We start from the raw sequence: 17,594 nt of genomic DNA, 5'->3' as shown, positions 1-17,594 counted from the left end.
TACGAAACATTTAAGTTACATGTAATTAAATTTTCTGATTCACCAGATACAATTACTACCCTTGTTGTGAATGTAGCTGCCGTGATATACAGTAGAGTTGATGTGTTATACAGTATAGTTATTGTGTTATACAGTATAGCTGCCTTGGAATACAGTAGAGTTGATGTGTTATACAGTATAGTTATTGTGTTATACAGTATAGCTGCCGTGATATACAGTAGAGTTGATGTGTTATACAGTATAGTTATTGTGTTATACAGTATAGCTGCCGTGGAATACAGTAGAGTTGATGTGTTATACAGTGTAGTAATTGTGTTATACAGTTTTGCTGCCGTTGTATACAGTAGAGTTGATGTGTTATACAGTATAGTTATTGCGTTATACAGTATAGCTGCCGTGGTATACAGTAGAGTTGAGGTATTATACAGTATAGTTATTGTGTTATACAGTATAGTTAATGTGTTATATAGTAGAGTTGATGTGTTATACAGTTTAGTTGAGGTATTATACAGTATACTTAATGTGTTATTCAGTATAGTTTATGTGTTAAACAATAGAGTTAATGTGTTATACAGTAGAGTTGATGTGTCATACAGTATAGTTAATGTGTTATACAGTAGAGTTGAGGTATTATACAGTATAGTTGATATGTTACACACTAGAGTTAATGTGTTTTGCAGTATAGTAAATGTGTTATTCAGTAAAGTTAATGTGTTATACAGTATAGTTAATGTGTTATACAGAAGAGTTGATGTGTTATATAGTAGAGTTAATGTGTTATGCAGTATAGTTAATGTGTTATAGAGTATAGTTAGTGTGTTAAAGAGTATAGTAAATGTGTTATACAGTAGAGTTGATGTGTTATACAGTAGAGTTGATGTGTTATGCAGTATAGTTGATATGTTATACAGTAGATTTAATGTGTTATACAGTAGATTTGATGTGTTATACAGTAGAGTTGAGGTATTATACAGTATAGTTAATATGTTATACACTATAGTTAATGTGATATACAGTAGAGTTGAAGTGTTATACAGTAAAGTTGATGTGTTAGACAGTAGAGTTGAAGTGTTATGCAGTATTGTTGAAGTGTTATGCAGTATAGATAATATTTTATATAGTATAGTTAATGTGTTATACAGTATAGTTACTGTGTTATTCAGGATATTTATTCGGTTATACAGTAGAGTTGAAGTGTTATGCAGTATACTTGAAGTGTTATGCAGTATAGTTAATGTTTTATGCAGTGTACGTAATGTGTTATACAGTATTGCTAATATGTTAAAGAGTATAGTTAATGTGTTATACAGTAGATTTGAAGTGTTATGCAGTATAGTCGAAGTGTTATGCAGTATAGTTCATGTATTATAAAATATAGTCGATGTGTTATACAGTGTAGTTGATGTGTTATACATCATAGTTGATGTGTTATACAGTATTGTTAATATGTTATACAGTATAGTTAATGTGGTATTCAGGATAGTTGATGTGGTATACAGTGTAGTTGATGGTGTTATACAGTATAGTTGATGTATTATACAGTATAGTTGATGTGTTATACACTGTTGTTGACGTGTTATAAGTATAGTTTATATGTTATACAGTATAGTTGAAGTGTTATGCAGTATAGTTGAAGTGTAATGCAGTATAGTTGAAGTGTTATGCAGTATAGTTGAAGTGTTATGCAGTATAGTTGAAGTGTTATGCAGTATAGTTAATGTTTTATACAGTATGGTTGATGGCGTTATACAGTATAGTTGATGTGTTATACAGTGTAGTTGATATGTTATACAGTATAATTGATGTGTTATGCAGTATAGTTAATGTTTTATACAGTATAGTTAATGTGTTATACAGTGTAGTTGATGTGTTATACAGTAGAGTTGATGTGTTATACACTGTTGTTGACGTGTTATAAGTATAGTTGATGTGTTATACAGTGTAGTTGATGGTGTTATACAGTGTAGTTGATGTGTTATACAGTATAGTTAATGTGTTATACAGTGTAGTTGATATGTTATACAGTTGAGTTGATGTGTTATGGAGTGTAGTTGATGTGTTATACAGTGTAGTTGATGTGTTATACAGTATAGTTGATGTGTTTTACAGTTGAGTTGATGTGTTATGGAGTGTAGTTGATGTGTTATACAGTAGAGTCGATGTGTTATATGGTATAGTTGATGTGTTTAACAACATAGTTGATGTGTCGACAGTATAGTTAACGCCGCACTCAGCAATATTCAAGTTATATGGCAGCGGTCTGTAAATCGAGTTTAGCATAACCCGCTGGCCCGGTCCGACTTTTCTTTGCCTGACAATCCCCAGCTCATAGGTGGCCACGTGGAGTTATACATCCGTGCAGCAGATGCCAAGCTGCTCTGTATGATTGAGGTGCACAGCAGGGATGCAGGAGGCAGCAGGAAGCATGACGGACAGCCGGTAATATAAATGATGAAGGGTCCTTGCATGTGATACGTCGCCGGATCCTGTTCGTACAAAGAAGCCTTATGAATTAATTAAAGGAACGACTGAAAATATTTATTTTCCACAGGAAGCGAACATAATGTTTGCACGGGACCCGCCAGTTACAGTTAACCTTTCAAACAAGGAGAAAAGATTATTGAAAACGAAGCAGCAAACAACGCATGCCACCTCTCCTTTAGAAGGGGCGGTCGGGTAGCCTAGTGGTTAAAACGTTCGCTAGTCACGCCGAAGACCCGGGTTCGATTCCCAACATGGGTACAATGTGTCCATGTTTGGTGCCCCCGCCGTGATATTGTTGGAATATTGCTAAAAGCGGCGTAAAACCATACTCACTTACTCACATGGATCGCAATCAAATAGTGATGTTACCAGATGTTAGCGAAATGGGAGGTTTATCCCGCCCGAGCAGTGGCACCCGTCACAAACACATGCAAAGGCCTGATCAAGAAACATTTGTTCAGGATTCGTTTGACAATTTTTGCAGTATTCGTCGGAAGAGTTTTTGTCAAATGTAAACAAGTCCGATAAACCGTTAATTATGTACATTTTTTTCACCATGCAGGAACAACTTGTGACAAGTTGCAAATGACGATGGGTTGGGTTGTCGAAACTTACACCTTTCAGGAGATTCCTCTTGGCTGAACAGAGTATGTTCCCATTTGTTGTTCCAGGCCACTTGTCAGGTTGCTTGAAACACAACATACAGGTGAGTGAGTGAGTGAGTGAGTGAGTGAGTGAGTGGGTGGGTGGGTGAGTGAGTGTGTTTGAGTGAGTGAGTGAGTGAGTGAGTGAGTGAGTGAGTGAGTGAGTGAGTGAGTGAGTGAGTGAGTGAGTGGGTGGGTGGGTGGGTGGGTGGGTGGGTGGGTGGGTGGGTGGACGGGTGAGTGAGTGAGTGAGTCAGTGAGTGAGTGAGTGAGTGAGTGAGTGAGTGAGTGAGTGAGTGAGTAATAAAGATGCTGTTACTGAGCCAGACACCCAATCCACATCCCAGTAGTCCCATTCGCTGTATTGTTGCGTGTTTAGGGGGCAAGGGCCCTGTGCTGATGATGAGCCTGACCAGCCCCACTGTGCCAGGATCACCCAAACCCTCTTTGTTGCAATTCTGTATTTCAATATGTAAGATATACTACTACTACTACTACTACTACTACTACTACTACTACTACTACTACTACTACAAACGTCGTGTGTACAGTGACAAACAAAGGTTATGAGGGCGACATATGTGAGTGAATATGCTTGTTACATAGGTTTGTGAGGTGAACAGGTGCTGTCGAGGTCAAACTCCAGACTGTGACAAGAGTCATACCAACTTGTAGAGAAAGGTTTGTATGAAGCAATTTCACTTTTAAACATATCAATAATACACAAAAGCATAATTTGCGGAACGTTCATGACATTCCTCTTTACAATGAAGTGAGGTTGTTGTTTTAAGATCCCACCATGTCAGTGGCTATTAAAGACATTTAGGTGTGCCCTGTGGAATTGAAGCATATGGACGGGGCAATATTTTTCAAGATAGATACTAGTATTTTGAATTCCTACTCAATTACTGAAATTAACTTGTGTTTTCCAAAGAGAAACATATCACCACTCGCATCTGAAAGGAGACCATAGTAAGGTGTATCTGCCAGATAGCCCCGTTACTACATTTGAGTGTTCAGTGTATTTACTACTGCATTAGCATTCAAGTACTTACCACAGTGTGCATATTAGTTTCGGCAGAATCGCGTGGAACCTGAACGGCACAATCTTTTGTCCTAATGTTTTACTCACTATAACTGTGAGTCACCACAGCTAGGTTGGTGATAATAAACTTTTTGGAGATTCTGTATGGAGCTACAGCTGCAAAACCAGATTTTTTTAATGAGTCTCATTATGTTTTACTTAAAGAAACATCTCGCAGTAATGTAATTTTTATGGCAGTCAATGTCTTTGTCAGCTGTATAGGACATAAAATATAATATAATTCAAATTGAATTGGAGACAAGATATATTGTTCAAATAGCTCGAGATCAAATTGTGACACTAGCACAACACGTTGTGGGATGTTGTGGGATTTTATGTTGTCAACAACCACAGGGAGAAATAGCATCAACACCACAGCAACATCAAGGGACACAACTCCAATCAGCTTCAGTTGGTGATGTTGATCAGATAATAAGCCAGCCGCAGCTGCCCACAACTACATCCTGTGTAGTTCCTAACACAATCAGCAATCCCGACAACAGCAGCCCAGACACCAGTGTCTACAACTACATCTTGTGTAGTTCCTAACACAACCAGTCTACATGACCCGACAACAGCAGCCCAGATACTTGTGTCTACAACTACATCTTGTGTAGTTCCTGACACAACCAGTCTAAAGGTCCCGACAACAGCACCCCTGACACCAGCGTCCACAACTACATCTTGTGTAGTTCCTAACACAACCAGTCTAAAGGTCCCGACAACAGCAGCCCTGACACCAGCGTCCACAACTACATCTTGTGCAGTTCCTAACACAACCAGTCTACAGGACCCGACAACAGCAGCCCAGATACCAGTGTCCACAACTACATCTTGTGTAGTTCCTAACACAACCAGTCTACAGGACCCGACAACAGCAGCCCAGATACCAGCGTCCACAACTACATCTTGTGTAGTTCCTAACACAACCAGTCTACAGGTCCCGACAACAGCAGCCCTAACACCAGCGTCTACAACTACATCTTGTGTAGTTCCTACCACAACCAGTCTACAGGTCCCGACAACAGCAGCCCTGACACCAGCGTCCACAACTACGTCTTGTGTAGTTCCTAACACAACCAGTCTGCAGGTCCCGACAATAGCAGCCCTGACACCAGCGTCCACAACTACATCTTGTGTAGTTCCTTACACAACCAGTCTAAAGGTCCCGACAACAGCAGCCCTGACACCAGTGTCTACAACTACATCTTGTGTAGTTCCTAACACAACCAGTCTACAGGTCCCGGCAACAGCAGCCCTGACACCAGCGTCCACAACTACATCTTGTGTACTTCCTAACACAACCAGTCTAAAGGTCCCGACAACAGCAGCCCTGACACCAGCGTCCACAACTACATCTTGTGTAGTTCCTAACACAACCAGTCTAAAGTTCCCGACAACAGCAGCCCTGACACCAGTGTCTACAACTACATATTGTGTAGTTCCTAACACAATCAGTCTACAGGACCCGACAACAGCAGCCCAGATACCAGTGTCTACAACAACATCTTGTGTAGTTCCTAACACAACCAGTCTACAGGTCCCGACAACAGCAGCCCAGACACCAGCGTCCACAACTACATCTTGTGTAGTTCCTAACACAATCAGTCTACAGGACCCGACAACAGCAGCCCAGACACCAGTGTCTACAACTACATCTTGTGTAGTTCCTAACACAACCAGTCTACAGGTCCCGACAACAGCAGCCCTGACACCAGCGTCCACAACTACATCTTGTGTAGTTCCTAACACAACCAGTCTAAAGGTCCCGACAACAGTAGCCCTGACACCAGCGTCCACAACTACATCTTGTGTAGTTCCTAACACAACCAGTCTAAAGGTCCCGACAACAGTAGCCCTGACACCAGCGTCCACAACTACATCTTGTGTAGTTCCTAAAACAACCAGTCTACAGGTCCCGACAACAGCAGCCCAGATACCAGCGTCCACAACTACATCTTGTGTAGTTCCTAAAACAACCAGTCTACAGGTCCCGACAACAGCAGCCCTGACACCAGCGTCCACAACTACATCTTGTGTAGTTCCTAACACAACCAGTCTACAGTTCCCGACAATAGCAGCCCTGACACCAGCGTCCACAACTACATCTTGTGTAGTTCCTAACACAACCAGTCTACAGGTCCCGACAACAGCAGCCCTGACACCAGTGTCTACAACTACATCTTGTGTAGTTCCTAACACAACCAGTCTACAGGACCCGACAACAGCAGCCCTAACACCATCGTCCACAACTACATCTTGTGTAGTTCCTAACACAACCAGTCTACAGGACCCGACAACAGCAGCCCAGATACCAGTGTCTACAACTACATCTTGTGTAGTTCCTAACACAACCAGTCTACAGGTCCCGACAACAGCACCCCTGACACCAGCGTCCACATCCTCTCTTCTAACCAGAATACCAGGATCTCTTGTATCAGAGATACAGTCGTCCGGGCTACCTGTGGCACCAGTGACTGGTGATTCTCCTGTAGGTGAGTGCTGGATAAACAGGTGCGTGACAAATATCGAATACCTTCAATAGGGTATTTTCAAATGACTTTGGTTTTTTAAGCTATTAGGCTATTGCAGTATTTCCTTAAAGTTTTTACAGGGATGTCATTAACCCTATACAAACACCAAACTAGGTCTAGCTCTACTCAACTGCAGGTTTGCCACTGTCAAACAACCATAACAAGACAATCACCATTTACGAAAATATGTAGGGGTTATCACGCGAGCGTGTTTGGGGATGGTAAATACCCTACATTAGGAATAAACATTACATTTAGCGAGCCTAGGCGAGCTAAATACATACTGTTTATACCTAATTCTGGATATTAACCATCCACAAGCGAGATATCATTTAATGTCATTCTTTCATTTTGTGCTTGAAAATCGCTTTCCCTGTCTCACAAATATTACAGAAACATTCAGTTTTCCTGAAATACGCGCATTATTAATATTTATTACGTCCCAGGGCAAGTGATGTGTCAGTTGGACAATGACAGTAGTCAATCGAGTTCCAGCTAAAATCTGTTCTTATACAGTGGCGAAGCAACATATACGCAAAACAACAATTGATTTTACTTTTTTACCTGTCTTTCGCGGCAATCTATCGGCCTGTCCGCTAGAGTAACTGCTCTTTGTCTAAAGGAAGCTACTCTAGCCTTAGTCTATGAGACGTCACGACCACAGTCAGACGTTCGTGACAGTTGGCCTGTCCTGTCATAACGTTAAGAAGTACAGTCAGATGTACACACACCGACAGAACGAACCAAACTAACAATTCAAACATGTTTCGACAAATCAAAGTATTTTTCATTGGTGGAAAAGGTTTCAAGCCACAGAGGTCTACAGATATAGCTGGAGATCCCGCTTGGCTATGCCTTGTGCCCTCGCAAAGTTGCTAGGAAATTTATATCTCAAAAGATGCCCATACTTATAAAATGCTAAAGCTACGTTACAGTAAGTGACTGATTTTCAGTATATTACACTTGTTTTTTTTTGTTAATGATAGCAATTATCCTTGTAGTTTATACAGATTCCCGATGGTTAGTTCTTACTCAATCGCCAACAAGGGCGAGGCCATGTTTGTTTATAAACACTGAAAGTAGTCCCTGCTTGACTTTGATTTTTTGCATCTCTATCCACATATGACCCCAATGGATATCGTTTTTATCCGTTGTTTTTATCCTGCAGTGAAACCTACCCATTATATGATAAGGCAACTTATATGTCGTAGAAGTTCGATGTCTGTTCATGACAGTTGTCAGTTTTCAGTATCACGTGAGGTATCTCAGTTCAAATATGGAAAACAACCCCGAAAACTTAAGTTATATGGTTCCTGTTACAGTCTCCCAGTACAACCTTATCCAAGTGCGGCAGCAGTTTGGAGATGTGACAGTCCAGGGCCCCAGGAATCTGAACATTGGCGGAACGCAGAACATTGGTACACCTCAGACCCGCCCAGAGGAAGAGGAGAAGCCATTGACTGCAGCACAGAAGATCAGGAGTGAGTTATCTAGATCCCCGTACTTGTTCTCACAATGATCGTTCAGCTGAGGCATATATATTTTGAAGTAAACGCTGACTATGATAATTTTCATATTTGCTCCAACTGTCACCTCGTGGACACAGTTTCTGTGGGCCCTTATTGTGTATTTAAACAGTAATGCCCACGTATTGACTTCATATAACACCCGTTTTTGTGCAGGTGAATCGATCAAAATCATGTGCACAGCACTATAGTGGCAAAAGTGTTTTTTCATGTGCAACTGGTCACGTGGCCATACTACCACACGTGTTTTCAGCCCTAATTGTAAGCAGTCATTACAAAACAAAAGAAAACAAAAGTCTTTACGGCCATTTGTCATGCCACGCCTTTCAACTGTGCAACGTTAAAGTGCCATCGGCATGTTGCAAACGGGAACGTCCGTAGCTGCAATCGCAAGGACGATGGGTTGTAGTCGATGGACTGTTTATGATTGACAGACGCGTCTACAGCAAACGGGTACTAACGCTGATCGCTCTCGGCCAGGTCGACCACGTGTGACATGCAGCAACTCGTCAGATTGCCTTACGTCACCTCCGTAACCGATTTTTGACAGCTACATCAAACAGAAATGAACTGTTTAGGGGTAGACTGAGTGTGAAAACTGTTCGAAACCGTCTGAGAACTGCTCACCTTCAAGCCCGACGGTCATACTGCGGGCCAACTCTGACTCAATTACACAGACATCAACGTCATTTGTGGGCACAGCGACACTTACAATGGACTCTGAGGAATTGGAATCAAGTTGTCTTCGGTGATAAATCCCGATTTAATCTTCGATTTGCTGATGGTAGGGCGAGGGTGTGGAGGCGCCGTCATGAACATTACGCCCAGTGTTGTGTACAGGAAGTTGACAGATTTCGAGGCGGAAGTGTCATGGTGTGGGGTGTTTTCTGTAGCAATGCACGTTCCAGGCTTCCTGTCATCCGTGGCAACCTCAACGCTGCTGCTTACCGCGATCAGGTACTGGCACCAGAACTTCTGCCTTTTATGGCAGCACATGGACCCGGTTTGATCTTCCAACACGACATGGCCAGACCCCGCACAGCAATTTTGACAAGGAATTTCCTTCAGAATGCGGGAGTAAACGTCATGAACTGGCCGTCAAGGTCTCCCGACCTCAATCCCATCGAACACGTCTGGGATGCTCTTGGCAGAAGTCTGCGCACTCTTCAGAACCGACCACAGAAGTTGCAAGATCTTGGCACCATTTTGCAGCAACAATGGCGTCGTCTTCCCAATCATGTGTTCACAAGCATCACAAGGTCTATGCTGAGGCGTTGTGTGGCAGTTGTCAACGCACATGGTGGCCATACACGCTACTGAACTTGTGTGCCATCAGATTCTCGTGCTTGGGACTTATGATTTAAACTGTTGATGTTATTACCGAATACCGTAGGTGCTTGGAACAAATTATGGTTACCACCGTTAATTAAAATCCTTTTTTTTAAATTAATGATTAAAAATCACCTTCTCTGATACATTTGTCCGTTGTATATCATATAATGGATTACTTTTAAAAATGTGAAGTTTTTAATTTGACTCAGTATGGTATTTCTTGCTCTCTGTTCACTTCACACTATGTTACAATTCTACAGGACCATATAACAAATTGCAGCGTGTCCATATGATTTTGTCGTCTATATCACTCAGATCAAATGTAAGTTGGTAAGATATGAGGTCGTATTTGTATCTAGTGATACAACATACACAGTAGATACTCATACAACATATATGGCAACTCCTAAGTGCTTGGAAGATAATATCAACAAATACATATGAATCAGAATTTCTGTTTGGATTGGCAAAGTGAAAACTAGATAATTGTGCCAAGACATTTACCTCAGGCTTCAGGTATGTTAGTGATCGGATATTAGTCAATGACCCATTCACTGATTTAGCCACCTGAACTATAAATAAGGGAGACCAGTGAGAACATCTAGTCTGTTTTTCGTATTCAGATCTATGAGTGAAGATTCTGAGTGACACAAAACTGTATGGGGGATGACTTCAAATTTCAATGTTTAAAAATTCCCTTTAATGTCGAGTAGGATGCATATCCTTGCCTACTATGTGATAGTGATTCATAAACAGGTGATTGTTATATACAGACAGGATCATACAGTGGACTGTTTCTTATGATTATCGAAATGGTTTTGTCACTTTAATTCTATATCCTGGTATTCTGGCTGCTTTGTTCATATGAAACTGTGTTATGATCCACAAGCAGAGCGTATATTAAAACATCGAGAAATGCTCTGAAAAAGCAGTGTTTCATTTTTTTAAAAATGAAGGTGGCACATTCGATTTAGGTTTTGTGCAAACTATTGTTTGTATATCGACAATATTCAACATTCACCTCTTGGTGAATTTATGTGATATGTTACTTATTTTTTTACAGTCCTTTTTGACAGGATTTTATTTCATATAATGTTTGTAAATATTGTAGTCACAATATGGATGAAATATTGTTAAAATGTTAACTCACTCACTCACTGACACATTTCAACATCAGGGATCTCAGTGTGAAACCGTATGTGATTGATAATAGCCACACTTTATTCCTTTAATTGAGGACAAATTAAAAAATGGCAGACTGTATACTTTTACAGATATCATTATTTACTTTATAGATACATCAAATATGCCTTTTCACAGAAAGTACGGAATCCAGGATTTAGTCAATGACTGAAGACATGGTGGAGACCGAAGCCCTTCAGAAAGTGACGGAGAAGCTTGACAGAGGAGCAACATGGGTGACAATTAAAGGAAGGCCAGGAGAGGGGAAGTCTACAATAGCCTACATGGCACCTCAAAGATCAACACACTCAGGTGATTCAAGTATATCAGGTGGTGTCACCTGAAGAGTTCAATGAGGTCATAACGGCCAGCACAAACCCTGTCATTATGTTAGATGACATATTCGGTGATCTAGAATTTGATGTAGCAGAATGGGCCAAGTGGAGACCAAGTCTACGATCTTTTGTGGATATGAAGGATCCAGACAAGACCACTGAAGAGGACTCTATGGATAAGTCCACTAAAAGTCAAAAAGAGAAAACAAAGGATGAGCAAAACATTCTAAAGAGAACAGCACAAAACAAAGGCAAAACGATCATTATCCTCGTAGGCCGTGACTATGTGCTGAAATCCTCACTGGCAGACTTGGGAAGGATGACAGATTACACATCTAGTCCCCAATACATAGTGGAAGTTTCATCACAGAGAGACTCTATAGAACGAAGGAAGATATGGCATGTTCATTCCAAAACAAAAAAACATAGACTTTGATGAGTCAACCGTGTCTCGGATATATCAATATGACTGTCCACACGGCTTTCAACATGTGTGTAAAATGTTCGTCACAACATATGAAAAGGATGAGACTCAGCCTCCATTAGATACATTTTTGGAAAAGCCTCTAGCATTCCTCAAACAGACCCTAGATAAATTTCTTAAAGGTGAGATAAAGGTTTCCCTGTTCAAGGCATGATTAAAAGGGATGGAAAGATTAGTGGACAAGAGTTGGAGGAGGAGGATGCCCATGGATACAAATACATAACAGCTGCTGACGATTTGGCTGGAACTTATCTCAGGAAGGAAGATGACACATACATGTTTGACCATCCCTCTATATATGGCATTGTCGCTTTAAATCTCAGTACAAAACAATCAAATTTTGTCATCGAAAATTGTAGTTTGTCATTCATCCTCCAACCATTTCGTCTTCAACCCTCTACAAAAACATGGGAAAAAGTTGTTGACGAGACAGATCTTGTGGCTAACATCCCCTTAACCTATGCTAAACATCATGCAAGAAGATTTAGCAACGAAATTTCAAGGAGCAATTTGTTGCATGCCTTATCACACCAGGCATGTTGTAATTCAGAGTTTATAGACTTGCTAATGGACTGCCTGAAGACACACTGCTCCATGTCTGTTTCTGATGTTCTGAAACTAACTGATAATTCTTCAGAACAGTCATTTTGTGAATTACTTTCAAGCAATAAGTCACATCATCTCATCAAATATATAATGGAGAAAGGAAATATTGCATTTAGCCAGAGACAAATAAGTGACATTGTACTTGGAGTGTGCACATATGGTGCCTGTCGTGTTCTGACTTATATCAGTGAACACATGAACCTTGACATAGAAGATAGATGTGGTTGTTATGGGGAAACGCACCGAACCCATTTGGTGGTTGTTCAGGGCAATCTCACCGGTGTTGGCTACAGAGATCAGATTCTGAGGCCTGTGGTCATTCCTTTCCTGCAACATTGTGGCCCAGGATTGACATTTCAACAGGACAACGCTCGTCCTCACACGGCTAGGGTCGCAATGGATTTCCTTCACCATAACAATGTCATGTTACTGCCATGGCCTGCAAATTCTCCAGATCTCTCCCCAATAGAGCATGTGTGGGATGAAATGGAGCGCCGTCTGCGTCGTCTTCCACATCCTCAGATAACGTCCGTGACTTGGCACAGGATTTGAGGAGGATATGGCAGGCCATTCCCCAGGCCTTCCATGCCCATTTGGTGGACTCCATGCGTCGCCGCTGCAATGCTGTGATTCACGCACAGGGTGGCCATACTATTATTGACTTTGTGACTTTGTCGTTGGACCCCTACTCCATTTTGATCTTCTGACGTCATCGTATCATATGTTGTTCAGGTCCCGTTGACATTTTCTAATGGTCCGATCATTCAGCTGCTACAGCGTGTGTTGTATTTTAATCCAGAATATATTTTCTCCGTGCACAGTTTCTTTATGTGGCTAGTATATTTAACCAATATTTGATAACTTTATATATGAGTATATATATACATTGGAAACCTGCCACAATCCTCAAATAACATAACCTCAAGCAGGAAAATTACATTTCCTATTTTTGGCAGGCTTACTGAGACCCCACATAAAGTAGTAATGGGTTCATCTGTAAATCAAATATCTTAAAGATCGTTTAGTAGGAGAAATTTCCAAGCGTATAAATTGGTTTTAACACGCCAATCGTACCTATTGAGCTTGTGTCTATGCTTGCTTTGCACGCATAGACCTAGTTTGGTGATTTGTAAAATATACACTTAATACTTGTAGAAAGAGGTAGTTTGTAGGAGTTCACCTTGATAGCATCTTTTGTTTCCTTTTGAGCAAGTTTTCCGCCATTTACAAACAACTACCTTCGTTTTATCTTGGTTTACAGTTAATTACCATTCATCACTGTATTGACGGAAACCACACTGAATGTTACTTATAAGATTGTTGGTTTCCAAGTACCACACCAGTCGATTGTTTACCATTCGTTCCATGGTTTTGCACAAACAGCTGGTTGGTGATATTGGTCAATAATTAGATGAATCACTATGGTCCCTACCAGGTTTAGGTATGGGAACAACTATTGCATTACGCCACGAATGAGCAAAATTCAAGTAGTGTCTCTCAACATGAATCAGGCAAGTGCTTACGGAGCTGATAGTGAATATTATCAGCTCAAGTTGCAGTATCGTCCGCTTGTGCTCAGCTCATGGAGTGAATAAACCGCATTATAATCTTCTCCATTTTGAGAAGTAAAATCAGCCCTCTTCATTTCCTGTTGTTTCTGATAATTTTGAAACTTAGGATCGTAGTTCGATGATGAGTGTTGGCCAGCGTTTCACCCAATTTATTGGCAATGCCCGATTTATCTGTTAACAGATGGTCACCGTCTTAGAGATGGTGAACACTCGATTTTGAACCTTTGTCTTTAATTTTTGGCAATCATGTTCCATACCTTGGATATAGGCGTGCGAGAATTAATTTTAGAGACATAATTCCTGCAAGACTCACGCCTTTTTGCTTGAAGGTACGACGTGGTACGAAATATTTCTCAGCCTTTTTCCCACTCTTCCAAGCCTGTTTGCACTAACTATCAAACCATGGTGTTCGAATGTGTGGATTTGCAGAGGATTTTGGAATGGTTATGTCGGCAATTTCATTTAAAATATCAGAAAACAGCTGAATAGGATCAGTTACATTCCTGAACCAATCAGGCTTCAACCTATCAGTACCGAGTGCCTGAAAGGAAGGCCAGTTTGCTTTGGTCAAGTTCCAGCTTGATGTGGGTGGAACATCAGATGGATTATTTGCTATTAGGATTGAAGGGAAATGATCGCTTCCACACAGGTCATCGTGAACCGACCACGTAAATTCGTTTAAGATATTGGAATCTGTAAGTGACAAATCTAAAGCCGAATAGGTACCAGTAGTAGGATGGAAATATGTATTTGATCCATCATTGAAAATGCACTAGTTGTTATCGGAAATAAAATATTTCAAGGATTTTATCTTTTGGATAAAAGGCTACAATTTGATAGGTTATGTCCATTAAAATTACCCATGATCACGAAGGTCTTTGGGAGCTGGTCATTGCTGAAGTGCAACAGAATATGGGAAATATACAGAGAGCACAGAGTAAATGATATGTGCAAAGTCAGTCTTACTGTGACAGCTTGAAGATTGGTTTGAAGGGCCACAGGGCTCTGGATCACTCCCTGCTTCTCCAAAACAGATGATCCTCCAGAAGCTTTAACACCTGGAGGAGAGAAAAAATTGTTGGAACTATACCAACGTAAATCAATGTTGTCAGTCTGTTTGAGATATTTCGCCTGGAGACAGATTGCCGATGGGTTAAAATCTTGTATCAGTACAATTATCATTAATTTTATTCATTAAAATTAGTCCTTAGACCTCTGATATTCAACTGAATCAGTGGATTCATAATGTTCAAGTTATTGGTGGGTGAACAGGAGATCTACGTCTCCCATTCCGAGGTGAGTTACTATTATTGCGCCCATTAGGGTGAAGAGAGACATCCATGTCCTCCAAGGTTTGATGTCTGATATAAATGTGAATAGGGTCACGGTGGCCCGTTGGTACACGATCAGATTTTTGTGAGTAATCAACGTTTTTGTCTGCACTTTTTACAACAGGAGTTGGCTTTGTTGCCGGTGGTGATGTTGCTACTGATGGCGTTGACACATCAGATACTTCATCTGTTTGTGAAGAGGCACGGGGCTGTAACAAAGAATAGTTATCTGCCAAAACCCAAGTAATGTCAGTCTGGCATTGCACAGACATGACTGATTTAGAAGGTATGTGTAAGACAGCTGCCGAGTAGGATACAGCTGTACTTGGAGAGGTAGTAGCCTTGACCAAACGCTTTGCTTCTGGGATTGTGATGTTCTTTTCATGTTTTAATTGTACAATCTGGAGTTGAAGTTTGAACTGTGGACAGGTCTTTGAGGAGGCTATAAAGCAATTAGCACAGTTCGGTGAGTTTGTACATTTGTCATAAATTCCGTGGTCATGTTCTCCACATTGATGTCATAGATCTATGACGTCACGTGTGATGCGTTCATGAGCGTCAGTTCACACAACATAACTGTATATTCGTTTGTGTATAGAAACAATGTAATATGTTTTGAATAATTCATCATATATTACCCAACGTGTATGGTATTCGCGTTTCTTTTGACGGTGAGTATATTGTCATAGGGTGGACAGGATACCTGCCTGTTTCCAAAACTGATTCTTTGATTCAAGAACGGAGCTCGTGTCTCATTCAAAACCATTCAGCTGTGAGAAATCTTGGACATTCGTCACTGCACTGACTGTTGGATTAGAGCATGTCATTGTATATTGCTGCTGCAGCATGTTGATTTTTGTTGTTAGGTTTGTGAACCTAATCCTGTGTATTTCGAAATATTGTTTTGACTGTGCATTGATCTTGTATTGTTATTTACTGATTTCACAATCTAGTTCTTCTTTGTTTGTTGACCTTTGCGTTTCAATTGGAGATCAACACGTAACAAATGAAAAACCTGTACACTCGATCAGTTGATAATACTTCCATCTAGAAGAAGGCCCATTAAACGATAAACATACATACAACAGTGGTCAAGGATATTTTCTTTGTCAGGTGATTGGTGAAATCGCCATATGTTGGACTCATAAGTAAACAATTGAAAGATCTTTGTATGAAAATTATTTGATCAAACATCTCCTTGAAGGGAAGATGCCTGTTTTAGTTACATATTCTTCAATGCTTGTTGTGTTAGAAATCAAGAACCTGACATAAAAACTGTACCCCTAAGCTCTTACATTTAGAGACCGTCTCTTGTTTTCGTGTTTACTATTCTAAACTTCATAATTACTTTTTTGACACATATTTAAGGACTTACTTACACGTATCAGTTTTACTATTGATCTTCTATTTATCACAATATTTAATAAGTAATCTCTGGCACTTTTGTTCAGCAGCAGCAGCAGCAGTAAAACAAATTATCCATGCTGGCCTGATAACTAAAATATTAATAACATTAATAAAACTAAGCAAATAACAGCCTCCAGAGTGACATAAGTAAAGCACATGTTATTTTTTAAGTCAATGAAACAACCAACAAACTCTAGATCTCTTTTGAGGACGTATTTTTAATATAATATCTCTTGTACAAATACTGTCTGAATCCGTTTTCTATAGCCGTAGCAGTGTCAACTTTCCACATATAACAATGTAATGAACCTGTAGTTGTGCACTAACGTACAGTCTTGATGGAAGAGCACCCCTTGTCTCAAATTCCAACGTTTCTCAGTCTTGATTTGATTTTGTTAATGCCTCAAAAGAGCAGCATAATATGCTCCGTATATTTTCAGACGTTTTGAAATATAGGCATGATGACACCCTGAGCATCCAAAAACATGAAGGCAATAACCTTTCTTTGCCTTTTTGGAACCTGGATACAGTCATCACATTAGCGTAGATTATCTGGATTATTTCTTGTGGTGCTGACGTCACAGACTCTCCCAGCCACACACCACTTAATGGTGACATAGGAAGGGGCAAACTGATCTAATGCTGTACTCATATCTTCGAGGGTGGCTATGGATGTTTCTTTGGTTGTTGTTTTACGCCATAATCAGCAATATTCCAGCTGCATGACGGCGGTCTCCAAATAATCCAGTGACCGACATCTTGAGCATCGGTCCATACAATTGGGATACGATGACATGCATCAACAAAGTCAGCGAGCATGACAACCCGATCCCGTTAATCGCCTTTTACGACAAGCATAGTCACCTTTTATGGCAAGTATGGGTTGCTGAAGACCTATGCTACCCCGGAATCTTCACGGGTCTACTGTCTACAATTGGGAAAGTAAAATAAGTTTGTCTGGTGACATAAAGCCACCCCAGTGCCTACATCTAATTAAGGATATACAAAATGCTATAGTTAGCAATCACTTCCATGTTATACTATATGAATATACAGGGTTTTCTTGGTAATCAT

The 17,594-nt window shown here is 40.4% G+C and overlaps 2 pseudogenes; one reads left to right on the top strand and one right to left on the bottom strand.

Annotated features, from left to right (window-relative positions):
- Positions 1-1,260: 1,260 nt before the first annotated feature.
- Positions 1,261-2,072, bottom strand: LOC139477082 (dynein heavy chain-like; annotated as a pseudogene).
- Positions 2,073-2,404: 332 nt separating this feature from the next.
- LOC139477081 (uncharacterized) lies at positions 2,405-14,837 on the top strand (annotated as a pseudogene).
- Positions 14,838-17,594: the final 2,757 nt, after the last annotated feature.

Source organism: Haliotis cracherodii, unplaced genomic scaffold, assembly GCF_022045235.1.
Source record: "Haliotis cracherodii isolate W230 unplaced genomic scaffold, xgHalCrac1.p SCAF_31, whole genome shotgun sequence".
Taxonomy (NCBI): domain Eukaryota; kingdom Metazoa; phylum Mollusca; class Gastropoda; order Lepetellida; family Haliotidae; genus Haliotis; species Haliotis cracherodii.
Note: the sequence above shows the minus strand (reverse complement) of the source record. Positions and strands in the feature narration are given on the sequence as shown.